We start from the raw sequence: 21,137 nt of genomic DNA, 5'->3' as shown, positions 1-21,137 counted from the left end.
TTGATGGCCCATGCATATGTTAATGCCTATGACTAATCAACCCACTACCAGCGCCTCCCTGCCTTAAAGACATCTTTACGGTATCACTTTGCTCTCGCTCTGTCAAGCAGTAATATCAAACTTTAGCCTGCCACTGTTTTTTCTAAGCAGTTTGCTGAAAGCTAATGGCCTCATGGCAGCTGTAAATGGCTACTGGTGTGATAAAAGTCTGATTTACATATATCCCTTGCACTGTTAAAAACAAGAAATAACAAAGCCAACATATTTGGCTTGAGGTATTAGATAGGCATTTGCCAGGTACTGAAATCATATGCCTAGGTAATTTATCCATTTTCCAGCTGTTGGCATCTTATGTCCAGGTAGTACCTTTACATTAGTGCTTAGCAAATGCCTATCCCATACCTACACAAAAGTCCAAACGTTTGGCTTTGCCAATGCTTGGTTAATCTTTGTTATGGCAGTAATTTTTAATTCCAACATTCTAAGCACAGACTGTTTTGTCTTTCAAAAGGTGGAGTCAGGTCCGCACGCTGACAACATTGTATACATAACTGCAAAGAACTGGTGGGGGGGATAACTTGGGTCTGGGCAGGATAACTCAGGGGCAACGTGCTCGCCTTGGAAGCAAGATGACGCAGGGCAACACAGGTTCGATCCTGGGTCGCGCTTAGAAACCCCTGGGTAGTAAGCGTGTTATAAATAACCTATCATATCATATCTGAAGACAGATACAAAGAAGGTATTTTAGGCCATCACCTGAGTGATGTCTGTATCATACAATGAGCAAAGTGAGGGCTAACACGTGTCCAGGAGCATATTGGGGACATAGAAAGGTACAACCAACAAGCATTGACCAAGCCAATAGATCTGGTTTTGTAAATGTAGAAATGAAAATGTATTTGTCCTGCTGGGGAGGACTGACATTACAAAATAAATGTTACGCTCGCCATTTAAAAAGCCAGATCTGTTTGCTGTGCTAGCTAGTTTTGGCTCGTAATTTTTATTTTAAAGTTTATTTATTGGTATATGCAGCAGTAGTACAAGAGCCACTGTCAATATCATATAATCAACAAGAACAGAAACACTATTGAGTACATAGCTTGTAAGGAACGATTAATAAAAATAAACAGAAAAGATAACTCAACATAAACAAGGCATCCTAGATTTCTGGTTTAGTGGTCGGGTGGACACTGTTCGCACCTGTGGTGCGTCCGTACACTCCGGGCCATCCAAATAAAAGGACCAGTTCGAGCAGGTGGGGTCGGGCGGGTCATCAAGAGCGTCACATGTAAGTAAGTATGTGTCCGATGGAACACATGATCAACAAAAGATAACTCAACATTCTAATGCTGACGAGGGTTTGTCATCGGACAGGTGGATGAACGCCAGGAGCAGAGCATCCCAGGCCTCTATATTGCCCGTGGGCTCTCGCATTCCGACACTCAAAGCGCTATACCGAGCAGTGGTCTCTGCCGCACTCCATCTTGCACGGTCCTTGTACCAGAGAGAGTATTGGGCCTCCCCCGCCGTTCAACTTCCGGGCCATTGCTATGCATCGTTTAGCTAAAACACATGCCAAGTCCATACATTTACCCACGTGCCTGTATGTTTCGGGCCTGGGGTATGCGCCACTGGATCCCAGTAAAAGCGTGTCACCCCAGCTTAAATACATATAGAAGGCCTGCACCCGTGCACAGTACCCAGGCATGTGAATCATACCAGTACCGTCCACAGTACACCACGGGCAAGCAGATGGCACGGTAGGGTGGCACCTAGCTACTCTGCTGGGTGTCATGTATGCCCTAGGAAGCACATTCAGTTGTAAAAGGCGGAACCTTGTGATACGGAAAACAGTCACACATATCAATGCTGTACCCCATTGAGTGCCGCTTAGTTTACTGTGATGATATGTCCTACCTGTAATGTAATGCTCTACTACCTGTAATGTAATGTTCCACTAAAATATGCGCCCGGTTGCCCTTGGGCCTGGTCTGCGCTATACAAATAAAACAAATCAATTCTCGCCCCACATCCGCCTCCCACAACATTTTCAATGTCATGTTCGGCACACTAACAGCACCCAGTGCACATCCATGAACCCGGGATACCGGGCGCCAGCCATCCTCGAGCTCATACAGCACCGTTAATACCTTGTTAGGTTCTGATTCTTAAGGCCAGGCCGCCCATTTCCTCCTAGCCAGTGCCACAAGTCTCCGATATCGTAAGAACTGGTCCTTGGGGAGACCCTCAGTTTGCACCAATTTTCTGAGGTCCCTAAACATTCCGTCTTCATACATATCTTCCCATGTGGTGAGCCCCAGGTCATTCCATCGCCTGGCCAGCGCCAGTCTGCCTTGCTCTGAACATGCATCTGCCATCACAAGGACATGCGGTGAGTACAGGCTGCATAACACTAGCACTTTCACCAACCTTTTCCAGACTTGCCGCCCAAGCTTAACCAGCAGTGTCATTCGGCCTACACAGCAATCGGCAACCCACAAGCTTCCTTTCGCACCGCCGCCGGCAGCACATCTTGCAACAGCCTAGACTCCATAGTAGGCTCATCAGACAGCCAGTTCACAACAAACCGGAGCTACGAAGCCAGATAATAAAGCTCTAACCGCAGGAGTTGTACCCCCACCCCCATCTTTATAGGCCGAGAATAAAGTATTCAGGGCGATTTTCTGTCTCTTCTGGGTCCACAAGAATTACCTAAGCAAGGTGTCTAGCGGGCGGAAAAAAAACAGCTGCCATGAAATAGTGCACGTTAGCAAAGGAATACAGTAGGCGTGGTAGTATTATCATTTTCACTATTGCAATCCGGTCTAGGAGAGACAGTGGCAATTTACCCCAGAATGTCATAAACCACCTCACCCTGTCCACCGTCTTAACCGTGTTCCTAACATGTAAGTCTTCTGTCGTGTGGGCTATGTGTGTACCCAGGTATTTAAATGTTGACCTTTCATTGCAGCCCAGATCTGGGAGATCTCGGGTATTGTATCATCGCATTCCCGCCAGGGGAAAGAGGCACGATTTCTGGCTGCTCAAGGAAATCCCAGACAGTTTACCAAGGTCGTCTAGGGCCCCTAGGATAATGGGCGGGTTGTGCTCCGGCTCGCACAGGTATAGGAGGACATCGTCCGCACATAGGGAGGTAAGGTGGGTAGATCCTCCCATCACCACTCCAGCCTCAGAGAATTCCTGGTGCAGGAAAACTGCCATTGAGTCCAGGGCAAATATATAAAGCATGGGTGACAGCGGGGACCATTGCCGAGTTCCTTTTTGAATGTCCCCTGCCCCTGATATCCATCTTCCCATTTTCACCCTGGTCACGGCTGAGTGTATACTAGCTTAGCCCATTTTATGAAGCCTTCACCTATTCCAAAAAAAACAGCGCAGCCCACATCCATTCCCAAAAAACAGACTCAAACGCCTTAATAGCATCAAGAGATGCCACCACATATGGAGGATCTTGGAAATTAGTCTGGTCCACTATATGTTGCAGGCAGTGGAGGCTCATAGAGGCTCAAATCCTCATAGAGGAACAGATCCTGACTAATCCTCATGAATTATGGCACTAATCACTCTCCAGAGTCTTCTGGCAAGCAGCGCAGACAATATTTTAATGTCCTGATTTAACATAGTCAGGGGTCGGTATGAATCACACAGCCCATAACAAGGGGGGTCCTGGGAGACTCGCTGCAAGTCATTAGTCCTGGTTACAAGAGCCTTACCCAGAGTCTTTAGCTCATTATCTTTCACAGAGGAGAAATATCCCAAACATATCAGTCTTTGTCCTGCCCTGCGGCAGTCCAGCACCGAAATGCAATGGCAATTCTCCTCTGAACAAGAGTACCAACAGCAACCCCAGACACGTGTTTCGGTCTGGTTGAAACTCATCAGTAGGGTGTAGCTGGGCCTCTCTAAGAATAGTGAGCAAGGGGTCCATGTCTGGATTCCCCTAGTGATTTAGGGTGAGACACAAAGTTACTTCAAATATGCAAATAACAAGGGGGGTCCAGGGAGACTCTCTGCCAGACATTAGTCCTGGTTACGAGAGCCTTACCAGAGTCTTTAGCTCACTATCTTTCACAGAGGAGAACTATCCAAAACATATAAGTCTTTGTCCTGCCCTGGGGCAGTCCAGCACCAAAATGCTAGGCAATTCTCCTCTGAACAACAGTACCAACAGCTGAGACCCAAAGTTACTTGAAATATGCAAGGGATCCAGGGGAATCCAGATGTGGACCCCTTGCTCACGATTCTTAGAGAGGCACAGCTCCACCCTACTGATGAGCTCCAACCAGACCGAAATACGTGTCTGGGATGCTGTTGGTACTCTTGTTCAGAGGAGAATTGCCTATCATTTCGGTGCTGGACTGCCCCAGGGCAGGACAAAGACTGATATGATTTGGATATTTCTTCTCTGTGAAAGATAGGGAGCTAAAGAACCTGGGTAAGGCTCTTGTAACCGGGACTAATGTCTGCCAGAGGGACTCCCAGGACCCCCCTTGTTATTTGCATCACACAGCTCTGCAGGCCTGTTCATATGCTTCCTCATACACCTTTAGCAGAACAGGAGTAAGGGTGGAACCAAATGCTTTGTAAAACTCTGCAGGAACTCCATCTCCTCCTGGTTTCTTCCCACTGGACAGTGACGAGATCACACCCCTCAGCTATTCCTCAAGTAGGGGAAGTTCTTAAGAAGCCGCCTGCTCAGCAGTCAATTGTGGCAACCGGATCTCTCAATCAGTGTTTCATGCTTATATATATTACCATAGAATGCACTAAAAGTGACGTTTATCTCTGGCTGTGACCGCCCGGGTCTTCTACATTCGTCCTGTATTAGCGTGATTACTCATAGGGGCTATTCAGCATTACAGAGCCATGCCAAAAGCCTCCCCGATTTGCAGAGCCTCTCCCACACTTTTCTATTTAGTTTTATATTTATTTTAAAAGCGTCACACGCCGGTAGGCCTCAGAACACACATAAAACAAGACAACATAGAACAAAACAGGAAGTAGATGAAAGATTAGGAGGAAGTCATGCCGTATGGGGAATACTAAAGGAGTTAGTCTGCTGAGTTAAACAAGAGTGTTTTAATCGCTTTCTTAAAGACAACCAGGGAGGAAAAAGATCTAGTTGCCAAGGACAAACTATTCCATTCTTGAGGGGCATGGAGGTCAAAGCAGGTGACACTGAATTTCTTTAATCGGAAGCGAGGTTGAACCAGAGAATGCGCATTGGGTGCGCAATAGTTGAAGCTCAGATTCAGTGGTGGGGTCAGCGTCAACTTTTGACTCACTAGTTTGGAGTCGGTCTTCCAAGGCCCCCAGATTTTCCTGAAACGATTTCCTAACCCCCCCCCCCCCAGCCCTGGCTATGACTTCACCCCTAGTCACCACCTTCAGAGTCTCCCACACTGTTCCCCAACTATCCACATTACCCACGTTAATCGCAAGAAAGGTAGTAAGAACATCCTCCAGTTGCTCCTGAAGGCATCATCTTGTAGTGACTCAGATGACATGCGCCAAGTTGGGACAGGTGCTCTTCGTCCCCAAATAGCCCAATGCTCCAATAGTGGAGAATGATCTGAAATAGTGCGCCCCATATATTCCACTCTTGAGAATTTGGCCAAATGTAGCTCCCACAAACAGATAATCAATTCTGGTATAAAGTCTGTGAGGGGCTGAATAATATGAATATTCCCACCCACTAGCATTCTGTTCCCTCCAAATGTCTACCAACAATAACTCTGTCAGTACAGCGTTGAGGGTCGCAGAAACCGGTAATGTTCCGTCCGGCATGGAATAAGATCTGTCCAGGGTTGGGTCTCTGAAGCAATTAGAGTCCCTTCCCCAAAGAAACAGGGCGTCCCTCATGCGGGCCACTTTACTGCCCAAGGGGCGGAGGAAGGTGGGTATAGCATGATTAGGGCAATATGAGTTCACTATACATACCTCTTGGTGGTCCACGTATCCATGCACAATCACATATCTTCCCTGCTTGTCCACCTCAACATCAAGAACCCGAAAGGGAAGCCCAGGATCTATGCACACCATGACCCATCTGGCAGATTTTGAGTAGGTGGATCCGTATCCCCCCACCTCCATCTAGCAATCATCTTCTCCTGTTCGGCAGGGAGCAACTGTGTTTCTTTCTGTAAAGTGATTGATATTCTCTTCCTGCACAAAAAAGATCTCACCCAGGTTCTGCGTAAGTAGGAGCCCAACCTCCGGATGTTCCAGGTCACTATCTTGATCTGTGCCATCTTAATACAGGAGCCCCCCCGCGAGTCACCCAGGCCCACCGCTGTCCAGGCATGCAACATCCTCCCCAAAGCGATCATCCCCCCACTACCAGTCCTCCAACGCTCATGGACAGGCTTTGCTTTTGACCCCCCCTTCTCCCACCACATTCCGTTCACCCACCCAGCCCCCCAGTACCCAGCTTGCCAACTTTCACACAAAAAGACAACAATCATATATAACAAAAGAAACAGTAAGCGCCCCTAGCAACGGGGCCAAAACAACGCTGAACAGTATCAAGCCGTTTGGGCATACCCATCCCCGTCGGTTGAAACTTCACCATTTGGGAATCAGGTGGGCATTGCCGGAGATCAACCAGCACCACCCACATCTAATGCTCCGAGGGTGACAAATGCCATGCCCTAGGTAGTGGTGTCGTGCTCCCGCAACCAAGCACCTCCTCAGGCAGCAGTCATATATCAGTGCCAGCTGTGGCCTATGAAGTACTGTACGATCCATTATAACTTAGTTCAAGGCTTTCTCTTCCTTCTGTCTGAGCTATCGTCAGAGGTCGTATTGGACATGCCATTGTGTTCCATCCATAGGTTGGCAGCCTCCAGTGTTTCAAATAAGAGCGATTTCCCCTTGTAGTGCACAGTCAATTTGACAGGGTAAATGAGCATGTACTTGAACCCCTGACTGCGGACCTGCTCTTTTATAGGGACAAACAAACTCCTTTTTCTCTGGACGTGCGGTGTGTAATCCGGGTAGATTGGGGTCATCTAGATACCTCACTGATTAGTGCCACCCTCCGTGGAGATTTGTAAAATCACCTCCCTGCCTTTAGAATGTACCACCCTGGCGATTATAGGCCACAGGTTTACCCCCGGCTGTGGTCTTTTCTGTAAAGAGCTGTACGCACTCTCGATTGCAAATCCCTGGGACAATCGCCTGGGGCCTATCTCCTGGAGTAGCAGGTTTTCAATATAGGAGGTGGGGTCAGATCCTTCAGTCCCCTCTGGCAGGCCCAGCAGTCGGATATTATTTCTGCTTGATATTCCTTCAGCATCTCCAGTGCTCATCTCCAGCTCAGAGTTTTTTGCTTCCATTGACTTCACTCTCGATTCCAGGTCTGTGGTGGCTGTCGCCGTCTCTTGAAGCAACGTTTCCATAGCTGTATCCATCTCCGCCAGAGGCTGAACATCCTGCTCAGGAGGGGCACGTACACTTTGGCCCTCATTACGACCCAGGCGGTAAGGGGTTTACGCCGGCGTAAACATCGCCGACCCTTACCGCCTGAGTACGAGTTCCCTTAGCGCCATGGCGGATATAACACCTGCTTTTAGCAGGTGTTAAAATCCATGGCGCTAAGGGACCTTGTTGTTAATTACGCCACCGTAATTTACGGTGGCGTAATTAACGCCTTCCCCACTCCCATTATGCCCTATGGGGCAAAAATGGGAATGGGGAAGGGTAAATGGGGATTGGGGACTTACCGCCCGCCAAGGTCGGAATGGGGCGGTAAGTCCGCCAACCACCATGGCGGAGTTGGCAACTTAGCGCCATGGACCATGGTGCTAAAAGCACCATGGTTCTCCGCCAAGGTTGTAATGCGGGCCTTTGACTTCCTCAATCGTAGCCTGCAGGGAGGCCCTGGATTCTGCAATCGCTGCAAGGATCTTGTCTTCTAGCGTTTCCGCCAGGTCTGGCATCTTGTCCGTTCGCTCGAGCTCTTTCATTGGGGTTGAGTCACAGTGCCCACTTGTGGCCGCAAAAAGCGCTAGGATAGTGCCCTTGTTGCCTCTTTTAGATTTGGTGATCAGCATGTCAAAAAGGGAGCCTGCAGAGCCTGTTGTGTGTAGTCCACCTGTGGATGGCAGGCGGAGGAAGCAGATCGCATATAGTACTGCTCTCCTTCAGCCATCCTGGATCAGCTGTGTCAGACAAAGGGTTCTCCCCAAGTGCGAATGACCGCAACCCTCAGCTCAGTGTAGGGAGGGTGCACCCACTAGACCCATGCCAGGACAGTCCCAGTATCCCAGCAAGCCATTTATGATGGCCCTAAGCAAGGGTGACAGCAATTCAGGCAATCACAGGCCGGCACAGGGCATCAACATCCCACACGGGATCAAGCCGCAGTGCAGGCCACACTGTCAGTGCAGGGGCCAGCCGCTCTATCTTAAAGTTATATTCTCTGGCACACTTAGAATGCCAAATGCCTACTCACTGTTAGGTAAGACGGCTGTGTTAGGAGTGCAGCCCCAATCAGTATCACAGATGACTGTGGTGTTCCGGGAGCCACTGACAGAGACCGCCGCAACCGCAAGAACTGTTGTAGCCCTGGATACCTCTGTGGCACCCGCAGTATTAGGCCCGCTCCATGGCCATTCAGCTTGGAGCCAGGGCAGCGCGTTCTCCTGCGCAGTCGCGCTCCGACACGCCAGCCCAAATACCAACTCCGCTCCTCCGGGTCTCTCACACTGTAGCGGCCCGGTGTCCCCACCAGTCCGGGTCACTCAAGGTTGAGGGCCCTGCTGTCTGCACACGCAGCCCTCCTCCAGTGCTCCCTTAGCCTCAGGTGCGGCGAAGCTGCAGCCTCTCAGCGAATACCAGTCTCTTGGCAAGGCAGGGTCAGCACTACGCTGATGTAGCCGCCATCTTGGGGGACTGCAAGCTCCGTCGGGCCGCACCGGTTATTGTCTTCATGCAGCGCACACAGCCGTCAGGAGGCCCCCTTGGAAGGCAGATGGAGTGGCCAAAGCTGCTCAGCCCACGGGAACGTGCAGCAGAGGTGTAGACAGGACTGTCTAACAAATGGGGCCTGAAGCTAATGTAGTTGGGCCACAGCGGTGACATTAACTACTGTAAATGCCCACACAGCACTGCAGATCGGCATTTACAGATTTTGGGTGGACCTTGCCCCCTCAGGCCCCACCCTGTCTACACTTCTGACGTGCAGTAATAATTCTGATCAGGCTGCTAAAAGGATCAAAGCAAAGGATCGGAGCCTACACCAGACACGTCCACAAGGCATGGACCCTGACCACCCCCCCACCCCTAGTTTTGGCTCGTAGGTGTCTCTTGGGTGACCTCTTTTGGGGACAAATGTAATGGTATAGAATACTGTACAGTGGGTTGGCACTCCTTGATAGAATTTGCGGATGGAGACCGTGATTTGATTATATTTCAGTAGCCTCTTTTTCCCTAATCACTTGTCATGGTAATTGATATTTGCTTTGATTGGGCAATTCTAAGCAGCCTCTATTACTTCCACCAGTCCATTACATTGATAAACTAGCTGTACTCAGTGTATCAAATGCCAATCTAGTATTCTCTTTCTTTTCTCTCTCACTCTTCTTTTTTTTACTCTCTCTCTTTGAGCTCTTTCTTTTCCTTTCTCTCTTCGTCTCACTCTATGTGCCTGTCTATGTGGCGATAGTCATGCTCTCAGAGCCACCGCAGCCATTGCTGACACCAGCATGCACCAGCATGCACCAGCATGCACCAGCATAAATACAGATATCTTGAAGAGGTTGTACTGGAGGGAGGGCATCAATGGCATGGGCATCCATCACACTGTGGGCACATTGTCCGTTTGGGAGGGATGAAGTGGGCACGGGGGGGCGGGGTGCTGTGGTTCTTAAAGACCTTGTAAGGGACCAACAGGCAAGTCTTCTGGGTCAACAATTGCATTTATTTTCTGTTTGTTCATACCCAGTGCTTCTGCAACCAATCAAAGCCAGCACGAAAAATCGAACATTGCCTTGGTGCTCACAAAAGAAACAGAATCATGACAATTTCCAAAAAGTAAGGACATTTTAGAGACACAACTCTGTGTATTGTAATCACACACATCATGTTACACTTGTATTACTGATCAAATCACATCATCGAAACCTAGAATAGTCATATATATTATATTCTGACATAGTTATCATTCCAAGATGGACAGTCTGGTACAAGTCTAGTACAACCCTGGTGCACGCTTTCAAAATACCCCTAAGAGAAAGTGGACGAAGACAAATAGCATCAATGAGGGTTTATGGCTGCTTTGCATAAAATTAAAGAGCATTTTGGGGATATAAGAGTGACCACAGATCTTTTTATTTGACACATATGTCTGTGATAAGCTAGTTGTATGCTTGATTCACTAAACACATAAATTGGTGCTCATTTAATTTTTCTCAACATTCTCCTTAAAATTGTCAGCCTGATTCATGGAATTATTTGTGTGAAAAAAACGCAGATTTGCGTTCCTTTCTGGCCGAAAATCCCTGTTTGAAGTATGGGGATTTTCGGGCAGAAAGGCGCGCACATCTGCGTTTTTCACGCAAACAATTCCATGAATCCGGCTATAAAGGTTTTGCCACCATGAACCGTATATATCCATTTGTATAGCTTTGGCTGTTCCATCTTTCCCTCTGTGGGTTTGCAAGGGCTGCCTTACTTCTTATTTCCAAAAAAAGAAATGCCTCTTTTTCCATATAGGGAGAGCATCGAAGAATTTTACAAGAGCTGGATCTCAGACTAAGGATGGCTTTGCACATACCCAGTCTCCAATGCACAGACATCCGTAGAGAATTATACATGTCAGATTGGCTGGCTCCGATGTCCATATTTTTGTAGAGAGTGACACTGTGTCCTTTTGGGGGAAGGGGGAGTTGTTGTTGCTTATTTTCTTAGGGAATTACATGCTCTGTTAGGGGAGATGTCCTCATGTATTGTTTACAATTAGCATTTCCCTACTCTGCAGGCTGTAGAAGTTCTGTAATTAAAGGAATGAAAACATGTACCGCACTAGCATTTATTATGGTCTTTATTTATTTATTTATTAATGATCGACTTTTTGAGAAACATGGCATGTGTTTTCTCTAAATTTTAATACACTTTGGTAGAAAAACCTGTTTATTGAGTGAGAGGCACGATGGTGCAGTGAAGCTCCAAAAGCACCAGCACTGTGACAAATGGGGACATGTTTAAAGTTTCTTTGCGATGATTGCAAGCGTGTTTATTGAGTGGGCCATGGTGAGGCAGTGATGTTGCGAAATCATTTACATCAGAGGTCTGTAGCCTGCAGGTCCCAGATGTTTTCAACTACAACTCCCATGAGTCCTCACCATTCACTGTGCTCGGTGGGGATGATGGGAGCTGTAGTCCATAACATCTGGCGTAATACAGGCTGCTAACAGGTTGTTACAAATTAAGAATTGTGTGGACATTGTGCGTTACAATTATGTGTATCACTCCGAGACAGAGCGGCAGCAGAGCTTGCAGAACTGCTTCATTAGGAACACGCAATGGTCCAGGGATTGATAAATGGAGCATGTTTATTCCTACTCTTCTGTGTTGAGGATGTAACCCGCGGGTTGTAAATAGTCCAGAGCATCACCTGTGAGCCCTGGGAGACAGAATGGGGACAGCGGTTCCAGCAATGGACATCATTTATTTATGACAGCAGATATATGCAGTGTGATGTGTGTGTGATTTCTCACGCAATAAACACATTTCTATCCCCCTTCCCGAACATGGAGGAAAGTCGTGTTTCTTTAAAACACAATGAACTAAAATAAATCTGAATTGCAGCAAAGGACATGCTCCACTTTCCCCTAAACACCCCAGGAATATGTGGAATTCTTAAGAAAGTGTAGTGTGTGTTTAAGCACAGTAATACAGCAAGGATGTGTGCCTGTTAAACGTGCTATTGTGGGAGATGGTGTCTGGTAACCTACAATTGTGGGAGATTTTGTTGAGATAGAGAAATCCCCTTTCACCCTTGAACTTTTACTGTACTTGAATACAAGAAGGTATAACACATTCATTTTGTATATTGAAAAAGGTTTGATGCGCTGCATAATGTGAGTACCTGAGCACACGATGGCAACACATGGCAAATGACAGCAATGCCCGATCAAAGGGCAGTAAAAGCTGTCACATGCGTGAGCACAGTCACATATAATGTCAGGGCCTTGCAAATGGTAGTTAAATGCTCACACAAAAGCCCAAACGGTTGTAGTTGTCAATGCTTGTTTTTTTTCCAGCTCCATGCAGGAGGAGCCAACAGGAATATAGCAAAGAGTGGGCCAGCCACAGCCAAAGGCACAGTCCTGTAGGCTATTGAGCACCAATTTCTGCATCACAGAAAATTGGATACACACCATGTCTCGGGAGGATAGCTCAGGGGCAAAGTGCTCACCTTGGAAGCAAGACAACACAGAGCGACACAGGTCCGATCCCCGGTTCTGCGTTTAGAAACATCTCGGTATTAAGCGCGTTATAAATAACCTATCATATCATACCATATCCCCATTGGTCTGCAATGTAACTCCCAGAGCGAACTAAAGCTCTCTCTAGCCAGACCCAAACAGACTGCATCCGATACGCCCATTATATAGGCCGCTTAACCACTAGGTCAGGAATTGTTCAATGAAAAAGGGCGGTAGACTGAACTCTTGCATTGCAAGACCCAAAGAGTGGGAGCATTTGAACCACCGAAGCAGTACGGTCACTAGGCCTGGGGCATTAACTGGCCAGGTAATGCCCTTCTTGCTCGCGTAATATTGCTTTAGTCTGAGCGGTCATTACAGCAAGACAATATCCCACCACAAAGTTCCCCAAGGGCCACACTCTGCAAACATTAATTATCCCAAATGATGACGACCTCTCCAGTGGTCTAGCGAGCCATTGGCTTATTGTGGCCAGAAAAGATGATGACAGCATCACACTTTTTTAAATTTAAGTGAAACCTTACAAATAAGATATTGGGCCTGATTTACAAACATGACTTTCAATGGGAAAGTCCCATTGAAAAACATGTTTGTAAACCAGGCCCTAAAAGATCAAAAGTTGCATGTTTTCAAAATAGCAAGGAGGTTGCATAGAAACTATCATATGAGTGACTTGAGAAATAGTTTTTGAACATATGTTTTTATAATGATCTAATTGGGAGTCTGCAATGAGATCCATGCCAGAGATTCTTGACCGCTGTGAGAGCATTCTGGTTGGCTGGGGGAGGTCTTTAATGGAATTCATCAGCTAACAAGCATTTCTGTCTTTAATGTGTTGTTCAGAATGTTACCTGCAATATTAAAAGTTCTCCTATAATTGGCTGCGCCGCGAATGTGTTTACAATTCCTAGCCACCACATCCTTTCTGTGTGGAATTCCCAAACATCTTGAAGCAGGCTTCTGAAATCAAAGGTCCTGATTATGAGCTTGGCAGTGAATCGGTGGTAAATCTATCAATTTACCGCCAAAATCATTTACTGTTACTGCGACCAGGTCCTGTGGATTTAACGTTGGATTACAAGTGTGGCGTGTTGATGTTAGTCCCCATTTTTGGGAATCCATATGTCGCCATGGTGAATTTCTCAGTATTTCCACAAGAGGTAACACCGTTGGGCTAATTCTGATAATTTACCGCCAGATTATGTCCAAAACGCGCAGTAAGGCAGTGCGTTACTGTGGCGGTGTGTAACAGAATTACTGCCAGTTTACTTTGCCACACCGCCTTACGCGCAAAGTCATAGCTGCACTGTGTTCCAAACATTCTGAGTGGTCGAGGGCAGGTCAATAATGAAAACAAAGCACTAATTAGCATTATGAATACAATTAGTAACTTGTCTTGCTCTGTGGTCGAAGTGTACGAAAAGAAGTAGTGGAACTATGTTCCTTACTGGACTGCCCCGCTCCCCACAAACCTCATCCCTGTGCCCCCTCCCGCACACAATCCAAACCCCCAAACAGACACACCTGCTATTTATGGGAATGTGTAGTGCAGTGCACTAAGTGCAAGCTTCAAATTCTTCCTACACTTTTATTTTAAAACTAAACCATTCCAGAATGGTTTCTTTTTAAAATAAAAGTATAGGAACAGAAAAACTTAAAAATAAAAAGTATGGGAGCACCGCTCCCGACCGCTCCCGCCCACTTCGACCTCTGGTCTTGCTTCACCATGTGGTCACTTGATGGATTGGCTTTTGGGGAGCAGACACCTCGTTGTGACAAGACTGGTGTGTGCATGAATATTTCTCCTCTGTGAAACGTGCACTGAGCTAAAACGTGGTTGTAGACCCTCTTGAGTGGGAAGCAACCCATCAAACTGGTCATTTGACCGTGTTCGCTCTCAGTCTACTCTAGACTAGAGCCCCAGCCCCCCAAAATTTGCGTAAGATTTCTGAACCAGGCGCGCCTCAACAGCTGCATTAGCATAGTAGCATGTCGGGCTATTCCACACCCTACTTCAGCCGCCATTCCAAAAAGGGAATCCATTTTGTTGACTGCGCATGCGGTCAATCTTGCAACAACAACAACAAAAAAAATCTTCAGAGGCGAAGCGAGAAATCCTCATATTCTCATTTAAAGAGCCTTCCTTAACGAGCGCTTCCTGCGATCAATGTCACTGGGGCGGGTGATGGATTACACACACATACATTTTCAAGTGTAATGACACTCGCGCCTATTAAGGCCCTCGCCGCCGAGGGCCGGCGTATTATGAACTGCGCCATCCATTCATTTCCCGCTCTACGCTGAGGCGGCGGCCCGCCATCCATTTTAGTACAATGGTCCTTATGTTCAATAAAACTCAAGTGCCGAGCCGTAAATCAGGACGGCCATCCATTCTGCATTAGACGCATTAGCCATTATAGCCCATAATCTATTACAATAAGGTGGATTTAAATGTACCCCAAGGAAGCGCAGTACTAACTTGAGAACCAAATCCAGCAATTATGGGTAAAATATGCTTAACCTAACTGTGCGGCGGCTTTCGAAGGCTGCTGCGCTCTCTGGGCAGAGTCTTCTGATCGCTGCTTGTTGTATATGAACAAAACGAAATGGGTGGGAGGCTTTAACGTACCAAGTGCGGCATTGGAAGACAATTGCGGGCCATGCGCGTCAGTAGTCCCCTTCCATGGCTTTATCAATGCGTCGATGCAGCTAGGCCAGACCTACTGATAGGCCAATAAGGCAGAAGAAGAACCAATGGCCATGGAAGACTTTTCAGCATAGGGCAAAATGGGCCACTAACTGGCCAACCTACGGAGGCCAATGAGTTCAATATCTAGGTATTTGCTTTGCCTCTATGTCCTGCACACAGGGGCATTCCACCCCTACTCCCCCCTTTTGTTCCCCTTCTAACTCTTCTCAAATGTCCAATTGCCCACAATGATGGGGTTCAGGTCAACAGCTAAGTATGAATCGCCCCCTTCATCGTCTGCTCCCAGCCATCTTCTCAACATCTCGTCGATCATCCCACGTCCCCCTTCTATCTGGAATGGACATGGTTGATGCTCTATTCAGCGGGCTGGGGTATGAGGCGAGCATCTTTCTGTGCCTGTTCTTAATGACGCATCAGCTTCTACGGTGTCGCGATACGGCTTATCTTGACCTTGGGAAAATCGGGATCCTGTTTACCAGCTACGGTGGGGGTTTGCAACCGGTTGCTCCCCAGATGTTTCAAAGAGCGACGCTCATGATCCCTCACTGTTGCCGATGATGGATTGGGCTGAGGGGAGTTTTAGTCCAAAACATCTGGACAATAAAAGGTTACAGATCCTAAAGCGATCCGATTGCGGACGGAGAGTCACACGGTTTTTAAAGTTCGTTCTCTTCCCTGTAAGTCCCTGCATGGTTTGCCTTGGCAGCATTCAGAGGAGACACATTTCCTTAAACTCTAGAGTGAGCCCTCCATTTTGCAGGACAACATTTGCTTATAACGCCTCCAGATGAGGAGTTACTGCAAAAGAGACACGTGATTCTCCATGCAGGGGCCAATGCTTTGGAACTCCCTTTCAGCAAAGATCTGTGGCATCACCAAGGAAGATCTCTTTTTCTGCTGGTATCATTGCAGTTCAGAATTCGAGAACTTTAGTTTGCAAAGATTGAGATTTATACATTTAATAAAGCCAATACGATGCCTTTCCAACCCCTCAGCTAATCCGACGAGCTCTCTCTCAGCTTCCCAAACACACAGAAACCTCCTTCTCCATTCCTCACACAGGCTGGTTGACATTGTACAACATGCTCCTTGCACTAGCACTCAAGTTAGTTTATAGGTTTACCAAGTGCTTAGTTTGTGGGGGAGTTTGCCAGGGCTGAGCCCTGGCACTTACATTTGAGCCCCAGCATTTGTCTCAGACTCCCTTTAATTATGAAGTGGTGACAGTCAGTTCATCCAGCAGCCACAATGAGCAGGTACGAGCTGTAGGGTAAACCCAAATATGTCGACACTGTGGGGAGCACCTATGGGTGGTGGGAGCAGTGGTGGGGAACTGCCCGCCTGCAGTGTCACAGGAGTGCTCGAAAATAGTTGAGCCCTGGCACTTATTTCTTTAAACGTATTAAGCACTGTAGCTTACCCCATGCCTGTGCAGTCCATCGCCCGCTACACTTCTGCTTATCCCGCCAGCTTGCAAGCCAAAATAGGCTTCTCCAATTGCAAATGCTTTGCCGTCGTGGGATCCCATTCACTATGTCCCCTCCTGGCACCCCTCAACTACAGCACCCGCTTGCCTGCCCCACAATCTTCCTCCTTCTCGACCACTTTCCAATATTCCACCAGCACAGCCTGTGCCAACCCGAAGCATAACCTTGTTACCACTGCCCCAGCCCTCAATGTACTACTGTAGAAATGATCCAGCATTCTGAGTCTGCACCATGCACCCTCTTTCCTGCACGCTGAGGTATGTTTCCATTTCCAAGCACTGGAAATGGCCTATGCACCACTTCTGAGGCATTTCGGTCCAATATGTTGGCTGTATCAACAGGATCACAAAATATACTTTCAAAATGAAGCTTGGGACGTGTGGGTTAATGGGACCAACATGTGGGAAAATCGAGCCTCCACTATATAACACGCTTAATGCCGGAAACCCGTCTCCAAGGGGTCGAACCTGTGTTGCTCTGCGTTGTCTTGCTTCCAAGACAAACGCGTTGCCCCATAGCTATCCTCCCGATACAGGGTTCTTTCTCTTTAGCCAGGAAGGGAAGATATGTTCAAGGCGGGTCAGGACGAAATGTCTGAATAAAATGTACCGATCTTACAAAAAGACCTAAAACACATAGCACCAAAAGTTCAAAATACCAAAAGTTCGAACTTTTTGTGGTATGTGTTTTGGTGGGTTGTTAAATTAAAAACAAAAAAAGCTGAGGGCTGCGGCAGTGACCCCTGCAACACCCCGCTCACTATAGTATACAGTATAGTGAGCGGGGTGTTGCGGGGGACAACCCTGCAGCTCACCCGAGCAACAAAAAAAAGAAAAAGACGGGGCCTGCGGGGGGTGTCCCCCACAACATCCCGCTCACTACACTGTACAGTATAGTGAGCGGGGATTGCGTGGGACACCTCTGCAGCATCCCCGACAACAGAAAAAAACACAAAAACAAAAATAATAAACCGGGGCTGCAGGAATGTCCCCTCAACACCCCACTCACTACACTGTACAGTATACTGATCGGGGATTGCGGGGTACACCCCGCAGCACACCCGAGAAAAAAAAGGAAAACAGGGGTTGTCCCCCGCAACACCCCGCTCACTATACTGCACAGTATACTACACAGTATAGTGAGCGGGGGCTGCAGGGGTTGCGGGGGAAACCACTGCAGCTGCCCGAAAAACCCAAAAAACAAAAAAAGAAAAAAACCTGTTCACCCCAAGAGGGGCATCTTGGCGCTATTGACAGATAACAGAAATGTATTGTTACCCAACTCAATGCTACTCATTTATTGATCTCACAAGGAAGAAGGGCTGAGTGGACCTGCAGGGATTTGAAAGACCTTGGTAGATTGAAGCTGGGCTTTAAACCTGTGACCATGAGGTCAAAGCGAGAGCCCTGTAGTAGATGCATGAGTCCACTGAGCCACAGACTCAGACTCCTTTGCCTGACACCTGGGGAGTTTTGGAAAGCTAGATGACAGGCAGGGGAGTAAAGGAAAGAGACGAGTGCAGCGAACAGAGGACATAGGTTCTGCACGGTCACCAATGGAGATAAGCGTGAAGAGCATTGATCACATGTGACGGAAGAAAAGCGACACACGCCCAATACAGATGTGGACTGGTAGGGACATACGCCCAATATGGGTTTGCCATTACGAAGTTGTGTACAAGACAAATCAAGGAGATGTAAATTACACGTGTGTCTTATTAAATGAAAGAAAGGGAAAGAATGTGTGGTAACAGGTTGCTAAGTAGAAGGGAAAATAATGTGTGGTGACAGGCTGCTAAGTAGAAGGGAAAATAATATGTGGTGACAGACTGCTAAGTAGAAGGGAAAAGAATGTGTGGTGACAGGCTGCTAAGTAGAAGGGAAAATAATATGTGGTGACAGGCTGCTAGGTAGGAGGAAAAAGAATGTGTGGTGACAGGCTGCTAAGTAAAAGGGAAAATAATATGTGGTGACAGTCTGCTAGGTAGAAGGGAACATAATGTGTGGTGACAGGCTGCTAGGTAGCAGGGAAAGGAATGTGTGGTGACAGGCTGCTAGGTAGAAGGGAAAATAATGTGTGGTGACAGGCTGCTAGGTAGCAGGGAAAAGAATGTGTGGTGACAGGCTGCTAAGTAGAAGGCAAAATAATGTGTGGTGACGGTCTGCTAGGTAGCAGGGAAAAGAATGTGTGGTGACAGGCTGCTAAGTAGCAGGGAAAAGAATGTGTGGTAACAGGCTGCTAAGTAGAAGGGAAAATAATGTGTGGTAACAGGCTGCTAAGTAGAAGGGAAAATAATGTGTGGTGACAGGCTGCTAGGTAGCAGGGAAAATAATGTGTGGTGACAGGCTGCTAAGTAGAAGGGAAAATAATGTGTTGTGACAGTCTGCTAGGTAGCAGGGAAAAAATTGTGTGGTGACAGGCTGCTAAGTAGAAGGGAAAATAATGTGTGGTGACAGGCTGCTAGGTAGCAGGGAAAATAATGTGTGGTGACAGGCTGCTAAGTAGCAGGGAAAATAATGTGTGGTGACGGTCTGCTAGGTAGCAGGGAAAATAATGTGTGGTGACAGGCTGCTAAGTAGAAGGGAAAATAATGTGTGGTGACAGGCTGCTAAGTAGAAGGAAAAATAATGTGTGGTAACAGGCTGCTAAGTAGAAGGGAAAATAATGTGTGGTGACAGGCTGCTAAGTAGAAGGGAAAATAATGTGTGGTAACAGGCTGCTAAGTAGAAGGGAAAATAATGTGTGGTGACAGGCTGCTAGGTAGCAGGGAAAAAAATGTGTGGTGACAGGCTGCTAAGTAGAAGGGAAAATAATGTGTGGTAACAGGCTGCTAAGTAGAAGGGAAAAGAATGTGTGGTGACAGGCTGCTAAGTAGCAGGGAAAATAATGTGTGGTGACGGTCTGCTAGGTAGCAGGGAAAGAATGTGTGGTGACAGGCTGCTAAGTAGAAGGGAAAATAATGTGTGGTGACAGGCTGCTAGGTAGCATGGAAAAGAATGTGTGGTGACAGGCTGCTAGGTAGCAGGGAAAATAATGTGTGGTGACAGGCTGCTAAGTAGAAGGGAAAATAATGTGTGGTAACAGGCTGCTAAGTAGAAGGGAAAATAATGTGTGGTGACAGGCTGCTAGGTAGCAGGGAAAATAATGTGTGGTGACAGGCTGCTAAGTAGAAGGGAAAATAATGTGTGGTGACAGTCTGCTAGGTAGCAGGGAAAATAATGTGTGGTGACAGGCTGCTAAGTAGAAGGGAAAATAATGTGTGGTGACAGGCTGCTAAGTAGCAGGGAAAATAATGTGTGGTGACGGTCTGCTAGGTAGCAGGGAAAATAATGTGTGGTGACAGGCTGCTAAGTAGAAGGGAAAATAATGTGTGGTGACAGGCTGCTAAGTAGAAGGAAAAATAATGTGTGGTAACAGGCTGCTAAGTAGAAGGGAAAATAATGTGTGGTGACAGGCTGCTAAGAAGAAGGGAAAATAATGTGTGGTAACAGGCTGCTAAGTAGAAGGGAAAATAATGTGTGGTGACAGGCTGCTAGGTAGCAGGGAAAATAATGTGTGGTGACAGGCTGCTAAGTAGAAGGGAAAATAATGTGTGGTAACAGGCTGCTAAGTAGAAGGGAAAAGAATGTGTGGTGACAGGATGCTAAGTAGCAGGGAAAATAATGTGTGGTGACGGTCTGCTAGGTAGCAGGGAAAGAATGTGTGGTGACAGGCTGCTAAGTAGAAGGGAAAATAATGTGTGGTGACAGGCTGCTAGGTAGCATGGAAAAGAATGTGTGGTGACAGGCTGCTAAGTAGCAGGGAAAAGAATGTGTGGTGACAGGCTGCTAAGTAGAAGGGAAAATAATATGTGGTGACAGGCTGCTAGGTAGGAGGAAAAAGAATGTGTGGTGACAGGCTGCTAAGTAAAAGGGAAAATAATATGTGGTGACAGTCTGCTAGGTAGAAGGGAAAATAATGTGTGGTGACAGGCTGCTAGGTAGCAGGGAAAGGAATGTGTGGTGACAGGCTGCTAGGTAGAAGGGAAAATAATGTGTGGTGACAGGCTGCTAGGTAGCAGGGAAAAGAATGTGTGGTGACAGGCTGCTAAGTAGAAGGCAAAATAATGTGTGGTGACGGTCTGCTAGGTAGCAGGGTAAAGAATGTGTGGTGACAGGCTGCTAAGTAGCAGGGAAAAGAATGTGTGGTAACAGGCTGCTAAGTAGAAGGGAAAGTAATGTGTGGTAACAGGCTGCTAAGTAGAAGGGAAAATAATGTGTGGTGACAGGCTGCTAGGTAGCAGGGAAAATAATGTGTGGTGACAGGCTGCTAAGTAGAAGGGAAAATAATGTGTTGTGACAGTCTGCTAGGTAGCAGGGAAAAAATTGTGTGGTGACAGGCTGCTAAGTAGAAGGGAAAATAATGTGTGGTGACAGGCTGCTAGGTAGCAGGGAAAATAATGTGTGGTGACAGGCTGCTAAGTAGCAG

Source organism: Ambystoma mexicanum, chromosome 2q, assembly GCF_040938575.1.
Source record: "Ambystoma mexicanum isolate Mex_15411 chromosome 2q, UKY_AmexF1_1, whole genome shotgun sequence".
Taxonomy (NCBI): Eukaryota; Metazoa; Chordata; class Amphibia; order Caudata; family Ambystomatidae; genus Ambystoma; species Ambystoma mexicanum.
The sequence above is the reverse complement of the archived record's forward strand: the minus strand, read 5'-3'. Positions refer to the sequence as shown.